We start from the raw sequence: 8,883 nt of genomic DNA, 5'->3' as shown, positions 1-8,883 counted from the left end.
TTTTCTCTTCTCTTTCGATTCTCTCTCTCTCCTTTTCTCTTCTCTTTCTCTTTCTAGCTGTCTTTCTTCTCTCTCAATTCTCTCTCTTTCAAGTCTTTCCTGGATCTTAGCACTAATGAAAGATTCTAAATTTTTCCCTGTTATTCCTAACTTACTTCCAGCATTCATCCAAAACTGGTATTCCTCCATACTTGCAAGAATAACTTAAACTATCAGGGGAAATGAAACGGGTATTAAAGAAAACGGAGGGTTCAATTCCTGCTCCGCTCAAACTGTAAATAAACCAGAGGGCTCGATCCCTGCTTCAATTAAACAATATGTATTAATGAAAACGAAGGGTTCTATGCCGGCTCCGAGCAAACAGTAAGTAGAATGGGGTCACTTGACCATCCAATCTTCTCACCAACAAATCAAGAGTGTCCTATGACAGTTCCCTTGATATAATAAAGAGCTCAATGAAACAAATTGTCACTGGAAAATCTCGGGTCCCTAGAGTCTAATCCTCCAAAGTGTTTCAAGCTCACAAAAGGTGGCAGAATTAACTATTATATCCTGCCTGACTTGACTTACAATAAATTGAGACTATAACAATCACCAAATCTTTTAAATACCTGTACTGTAGTCCTACCATAGAGAATGATTACTCATGGCTGGTGGTAACCGTCAGTGGTATGCGGCGTTGAAGTTCCAATGGTAGATTCGAGATGGAGTTGAATCTTGATTCAGTAGAGTTGATCCTGGCAAGGTCGCCACTTGTGAAGCCTTACTCAGCCCTGTAACAACTTCAGACAGTATTACCAAGGCTTGCTCCTCCTCAGGAAAATTAATGAATAGAAAAAGAAATAATAATTCACCAAGATAAACACTTTATTATTTATTAAATATAAACATAAAACAATAAAACATGACAGGTATATCCTATTTAAAAGAAAAATGAAAAATGAAATGAATAAAATAACATTTGAACTCAACGCTAATATATATATTGGGGTGTCTGGTGTTGGTGACACTGTGTTGTTGAAATAGTAGCCGTTGCTGATGATGGGGGGGGGGAGTCGCAGGTGTTGGTGACCACCACCGGCTAGTTCTTCACAGAGTATCGCCGTGAGTATTCTATCCCGATGACAGGAAAGCAGGTTCTTTACCGCTGCAATGATGTGGGGTTACGTCCTGCAATTTCATACAGGTGCACAGGTAATTAAATCAAAATGGGAAGTCTCAGGACGTTAGTCCAACTCGTTGATTGACAGGTGACCCTCTCTGTCATCCAAGCTGAAAAGATAGACAGGTTACCCACTGCTTAAATAATCACTCTCCATGATAAGTACAATACCTAAAAGACGTGGTGATTATTACAACAGTCAACCTAGAGCAAGACTGAAAGGACTAAGTTTATTATTGGTCAAAAGTGAAGCTTTCAACCAATAAATCCACTAGAATACAAGGCAGGCATGTACTTACAGTAGTGTTGGGAGCTGTGAGTCGAGTGATTTACTGTTTGACCAGAGCCCCACACATCACCTTTCGGGGGGGGGGGGAAAGGGAGGGGAAGGGATAGTGGGAGCTAGACTGACCCTACCTTAACAAGCAGCCGGCAATCAAACTATAACTTTAGGGGTGGGGGAGAAAAGGCGGGAGGGGAGCTTAGCGGGAGCTTGACTTACCCTACCTTAACAAGTAGCCAGCAATGAAACTATCATTTTCGGGGAGGGGGAAAAAAAGGCGGGAATAGCGAGAGCTTGACTTACCCTACCTTAACAAGTAGCCGGCAATGAAACTATTGTTACTATATACTCCCTCTCTACTCCTATCTATTGAACTTTTCCCTCACAGCAGGTGTTGTTACCTGGTATTTCATTATGAGTTGTCTGACAACAGACAAACAAAATTCACCATACGGTGGTCTGTTGCCAGTCTTCATTTGGTACATATTATATGCATTGAGCATTGAAATGTCCATGAGATGGAAGAAAAGTTTCATGTACCACTTGTAACTCTTACGAACACAATCAACAAAGCCAATCTGCATGTCACATTTGTCAACCAAGCGCATGTTTTGTGTATAATCAATCACTGTCACTGGTTTTCGAATACGTTCATTAGTCATTCTATCAACTTTGCCACTGTCTTGCATTTCGTTACGGTGAATGGTTGTCAACAATGTGACATCTCGTTTGTCATGCCACCGTAATGCCATGATGTCATTGGCAGTAAACACCTGCACCTCTTCACCATGAGTGCCTGCGTTGAACCTGGGCATATGTTTACAATTAGAACGCACTGTGCCACACACATCTGTCATGTTCACTCACAAGAAATCACTGAGTAAAGGGCTTGTGTACCAGTTATCAGTATATAATGTATGCCCCTTACCAAGATAAGGTGCCATCATGCTTCTCACTACGTCACCTGAGATACCCAATAACATCCTGGTATCTTTCAATGTTTTACTTCCCGTGTATACAACAATATCCAATACCAGGCCACTGTCAGTCACAGAGTACAAACAGTTTTATACCAAAGCATTTCCTCTTGCTCGGTATATACTGTTTGAACGACAGCCTACCTCTGAATAAAATCAAAGACTCATCAAGTACAAGATTCTTGAATGGATAAAAGTACATGTTGAACTTTTGTTTCAGATACATAAAAACATTTCTAATCTTGTATAACCTGTCACTTTTGTCAGGCCTGGTTTTGTCAGAGAAGTGCAACATACGTAACAGTAAGATAAACCTGTTCACTGGGATGATTTCACTGAAGGCCGGGGTAGAAATTAGCGGATCTGTGGACCAGTATGATTTTATATTATGCTTATAGACATGAGGCATAAGCATTATTATTGCAAAAAGCAAATACATTTCTGCAACAGTTGTCTCTTTCCACCGGTGTAGTCTTGACTGTGGTGATATGATCGTATTTGCCATGGTGTACTCAAAATACTTGTTACTTTCCCTGACAATAGTTTCCATCAATGGCTGGTCAAAGAATAGTTTATAGAATTCCAGTTCATTTGCAGCATTTCCAAGGGGACAAGTAGGTAGAATTCCACTTTGAGAGTCATCAAAGTGGTGGGGCTTGGGAACAAAATTGGGATTTTGCTGCCAATCACAGATATGGTTTGCTGGTGGGTACTGGACATCATAAGCTGGTTGTGCTGTTAGTTGTGGTTGTGGTGGGGTGGTGGCTGACACTCCGCTTTGTCCTTGAACTGAGGAGTCAGCAGCGTGGGTCCCAGCCTGGGCTGGTGAGTCATGCATGGCCGTGGCACTACCATCACCACTACCACCACCTACTGATGCCTGTGGTCTATCCATGCCAAGTGTAGCCACATCATCCTCACTTTCACTGTCTATTCCTGGTGTAGGGCCACGGGATGTACTCCGGGATGTACTCCGTCCCCTGGGCACTGCATAGGGAACACTACCCGAGCTCATGCGGCGGCGTATATACCGACGCTTCACTGGTGAATATGTTTCCTCACTATCACTACTCGAATGATCGTCAAGAGCAATAAAATCACAATCTACGTCACTATCATCATCATTACTGAAGTCAGAGGCCTGGCCATGCGAATGAGGCACAACTGAGTGTGACTTGAGGTGTGCTCACACCAGAGGTAGAAGGTTGAGTACCGTCAGGGTTTTCTGCACTATTATCGATTTCCTGGTCATTCCTTTCGGTCACTAACTGATCAAAGAAATAGAATTCATCTTCATTTCCACTTCCATCAGAGTCAGAACTATCAGATAGGAAGAGGAGAGTCCCAATTTTCCTTGGAGTGAGAGCTGCCTTGCAACGAGGCATGGTGAACAAAGGTTACTGAACTGGCGTTCCCACAGTGCTATGCAGGTGCCTAGAATTTTTGTTTACGGCACACACACACCACGCAGACCTGTTCTCTCACATAAATTTGATGCCGATAAAATTTTGCCATAGATCTATGGTTTGGACCCTGAACGTAAAGCCGTATATCTACGGCACGGACCCTGAATGGGTTAGGAAAAATGCTAATTACAGAGGGGGCCACTAGAACACCTAGCATGGCTAGGCATTTCGGGCAAACTTAGATTAATTCTTAACCCTAAAATTATTACAAATTATGGAGTAAGTTGACTAAATACTAAGTGACTAAATACTAGTTTGTGAGTTTAGCAATGTGAATGCTTTTGTTTTGGCACAATACATAGTTTCTATATTCGAGTATCGCAGGCATACTTATGACTAGTTAGGATTCGTTATTTTAAGATTAAGATTTGTATTTCTGTGTTTGTAGTCAAATGGGTGAGCGAGTGTAGGTGTGAGCCACCAGGTGGTTTTCATGTAGTTAGTTGATGGGGTGTATCAGGGAAATAAGGTGTTTTCTAACGGTAGTTTTGAAGGTGATGAATGTGTCTGCAGTTCTAGAGTTTTCAGGTAGGGTGTTCCAGATTTTAGAGCCTTTGACATACATTGAATTTTTGTAAAGGTTTAGTTGGACACAGGGAATGTCACAGAGATGTTTGTGTCTAGTGTTGTGCCTGTGGGTCCAGTCACAAATCTCAAGAAAGCATTTTAGGTCAAGGTTAATATTGGAATTTAAGGTCCTGTAGATGTAGATTGCACAGTAGTAAGTGTGGATGTTCTGAACAGGGAGTAAGTTTAGATCTGTGAAGAGTGGGGGAGTGTGTTGCCAGGGATGGGATTTAGTGATTACTCTTACTGCGGCTTTTTTTTGGTTATTATTGGCTTTAGGTGTGTTGCTGCAGTTAAACCCCAAGCACAGATAGCATAGGTGAGGTATGGATATATAATTGAATGGTATAGTGTGAGAAGGGCAGTTTGCGGCACATAGTATCGTATCTTGGAGAAGATCTCAACCATTTTGGATACTTATTTTTGCTATGTGTTGGATATGGGTGCTGAAATTCAGGTTGTTGTCGAGGTATAGGCCTAGGAATTTGCCCTCATTATGTCTGGCAATTAGAGTGTTGTCGATCTTAATGTTAAGTTGCGCAACACCTGCTCTGCTACCAAACATAATATAGTAGGTTTTGTCAGTGTTAAGTGTAAGTTTATTGGCTGTCATCCAAGTCGATATTTTGAGCAGCTCCTCGTTAACAATGGTGTTGAGGGTGGCAAGATATGGGTGGGAGATGACATAAGTCGTGTCGTCAGCAAAGATATGTTTATGGAAGATCATTGATGTAAATGAGGAAGAGCAGGGGTCCAAGGACACTTCCCTGCGGAACTCCAGTATCAAGTGGCCATATTGGTGATGCTGTGTCTTTAATGGTGACATACTGATACCTATTAGAAAAGTAGGATTTGAAATATGCAAGCGCATGGCCTCTTATACCATAGTGGTCAAGTTTGTGGAGTAGGATGCCGTGGTCTACTGTGTCAAAAGCTTTTCTTAGGTCAATAAAAATTCCTAGCAGATATTCCTTATTTTCCAATGCTGTGTAAAGCAGATCTAGCATTTTTATAATTGCATCATTAGTGCTTTTATTTTTCCTGAATCCAAATTGGCAGGGGTTGAGTATGTTTTGTGACGTTATAAATGAGTATAGTCTCCTGTGCACGAGTTTCTCGAAGATTTTGGATAGCATTGGTAAGTATGATATTGGCCTATAGTTGTTTACGTCTGTAGGGTCACCACCTTTATGTATTGGTGTAACCCTTGCTGTCTTGAGTAGTGTCGGGAAAGTGCTTGTTTCTAGTGACTTGTTAAAAAGTAATGTAATAGCATGCGAAAGGACATGGGCCGCTCGCTTGTACAATAATGGTGGGACGCGAGACAGATTCCCCGAGTTATTTTTAAGTGACTTTATGATCACGGTGACTTCCGAGGGCTCAGTTGGTACAAGATAGAAGGAATTTGGGAAATTCCCATCTAGGTAGTCCCCGGCACGGGCATTGGTACGTGGAATTTTACTGGCGAGATTAGATCCTATGTTTGATATACACTATGTACAGCAATAGGTATTAGTGCACTCCACGGTAAGCAAGGCAGAATAGAAGCCACTAGAGAGCAGACTGTGCTTCAACCAGCTCTAGAATGGGAATGACAAGGGCAGACAGGAGAGTGGTACCCACATAACCTCTGCGATTGCCAAAACCATCTTCTCATTGGCTGGAACCTGGGTACTGGTTGAACGACGGGGCCCCATCGTCAACCCTCAGTCACCTGGTTCACTGGTTGCGGGAGATAGCCTGTAAATGAGGGTGTGTACATGTGCCGAATAAAGGTTACGTACTCTTTGCATGCCACACCCCCACCCCGAGAAGGCTCAGGATTAGGCTCCCACCTCCCAGTGATAACCATGCCACCATGGCACAAAATAATGGGACTGCCTTTCCTCTCAACCATCCAACTCTTAGATAGAGCTCAGCTTTTCACGTGACAAAAAGCCAAACCCTAAACTCAGAGCGAGACAGCAGACAGTCGGGCTAGCTTAGGTCCAAGACACGGGCGGACGGTAGCCTGCATCCCCTCACTAAAAAAAAAACCCCACACCAGGGGATAAAAAAAAGGGCTTGAAAGGGGTTACCACAAGTAACCTAACACATCCTAACCTAATATACAATTATTATAAATAATATTGTTAGACTCTTGATAAAGAGTCTGCCAACATACATACTTTCTTTGCTGGCAATATGTACAATTCTCAGAAAATATGGTTACAATCTTAGCGTCCAGTGCATGAGCCTTGTGTTGTGGTTCTTCATGGTTTGGAGATATACTAGAGGATTGTGGTCACTGTAGACAGTGACCACCTGCGAAGTTTGTCCCATGTATACATCAAAGTGCTCCAAAGCCAATACCAGCACGAGGGCTTCTTTTTCAATGGTAGAGTAAGCCCTCTGATGCGGCTGGAACTTGGCTGAGAAGTAGGCTACAGGCTGCAACTCCTGGTCTCCGTTTTGCAATAGTACTGCCTCAACCCCAGACTCGCAAGCATCAACCTGTAATGAGAAAGGTTTGGAGAAATCTGGATACAAAAGAATGGGTGCAGTACACAATAATCTTTTTGCTTTATCAAAAGCACTTTGACATTCTGGGGTCCAGTTAAAGGGAACTTTGTGACTGGTAAGAGAGGTAAGAGGGGGTTACAATGTCTGAAAAATTCTTACAGAATCTTCTGTAAAATCCTAGTCTGTACACATACGAAACCCTACATCAGCTTTTTTAACAAGGATGCACGGTGAAGCCCATGGACTAGATGACTCCTCCACTAACCCATGCTCTAACAGAAATTCTACTTCCTGCTGAAGTAGCCTCTGCTTTTCAAGATTAGCTCTGTAGGGGGAGAGTTTAATAGGTTTAGAGTTTCCCACATCTACATCATGATAACCTAACGTACATTTTTTCGGCACATCCGAAAAAATATCAGGGTATGATTGTAGAAGTGCAGTTAAACTTGTTGCTTGAGTTTTAGATAGCCCCACCATTAAAGGGCTAGGGTTCTTGAGGAGGACAGAGTTTGGAATTTTAACATTAATTTCAGAAATAGAATGTAAAGAGTCAGAGTCATCCTCAGAGGAAGAGGACAGAGTCATTACTGGGACTTTATCTGGTGTATGAAAAGATTTTAATTGATTAATGTGGTAAGTTTTAGTTTTCGAGGTCTTATCAATGGGAGCTACCACATAATTTACACCAGATAATTTACTTACAATTTGCATAGGTCCCGTAAATCTAGCTTTCAAGGTGTGGCCAGGTATAGGTTCCTGCACCAACACCCTGTCTCCTGGATGGAAGGAGAGGAATTGTGCATTTCTGTCATACCTCTGTTTCATCTTATTTTGAGCTGCCTTTAGGTTAGCCTTGGCTAACTGACGTGCTACCTGCAACCTTGAAGACGGGTTGTAGAGTGTTGAGCTAACGTCTTCTCCCATCCATCCTTCTTTGAGCGCCCGAAGAGGACCTCGTACATTGTGCCCAAAGATCAGCTCAAACGGACTGTACCTGGTAGACTCTTGCACCATTTCTTGCACTGAGAACAGCAACAAAGGTAGTGATTCATCCCAGTCTGTAGGAAAATGCATGCAAAAAGTTCTCATCATAGTTTTTAACGTCTGATGGAATCATTCCAAGGCGCCTTGGGACTGAGGATGATAGGCAGTGGATAAGTTGTGGATTATCCCTAACCTAGTTAATGCTTCCCTAAATGCTTTGGCATTGAAGTTAGTACCTTGATCACTTTGAATAGTTTTAGGAATGCCAAAACAAGAAATAAATCTAGTTAAAGCTTCAAGAATAGCTTTAGTATTAATACTGCACATGGGAATTGCTTCAGGGTATCTAGTTACTCTATCCATAATGGTAAATAAATATTGATTTCCCGACTTTGATCTAGGTAGTGGACCTACACAATCTATAATTAAATCTGCAAAAGGTTCTCTATCAGCAGGTATAGGTTGAAGAGGTGCAGGTTTAATGGAATGTCCAGGTTTCCCTACTTGCTGACATTCTTGGCAACACCGGATATGATTCTTCACATCCTGCTTTAATTTTGGCCAATAAAATTCTTTTGTAATTCTATATTATGTTTTAGTAATTCCTAAATGACCTCCTAATGAAGTATTATGAGCTATATTCAATATTTGAGGTCTAAACTTTATTGGAACTACTAACCTGTCTGACAATTGCCGGCCCTCTATCTCCTTACCAGTCTCGGTGCAGATCAAATAGTCGTTTTTAAGTTTATACTTGACCGGATGATCCAAAGAGGATTTACCCATGGCTGCCTGAAAAGCGAAATTTAAAGAAGGGTCCTTTTGTTGTTCCTCCCGGAAGGACAGTCCCTCGGGCATGGAAACAGAGATATCTGGCAATCCTGCAACCTTGGAATAGGAAGGCTTGATCGGGGTCTGTTCACTTGATCTACGAGGCTCTGG

Source organism: Cherax quadricarinatus, unplaced genomic scaffold, assembly GCF_038502225.1.
Source record: "Cherax quadricarinatus isolate ZL_2023a unplaced genomic scaffold, ASM3850222v1 Contig872, whole genome shotgun sequence".
Taxonomy (NCBI): domain Eukaryota; kingdom Metazoa; phylum Arthropoda; class Malacostraca; order Decapoda; family Parastacidae; genus Cherax; species Cherax quadricarinatus.
This window is presented reverse-complemented; position numbering follows the sequence as displayed.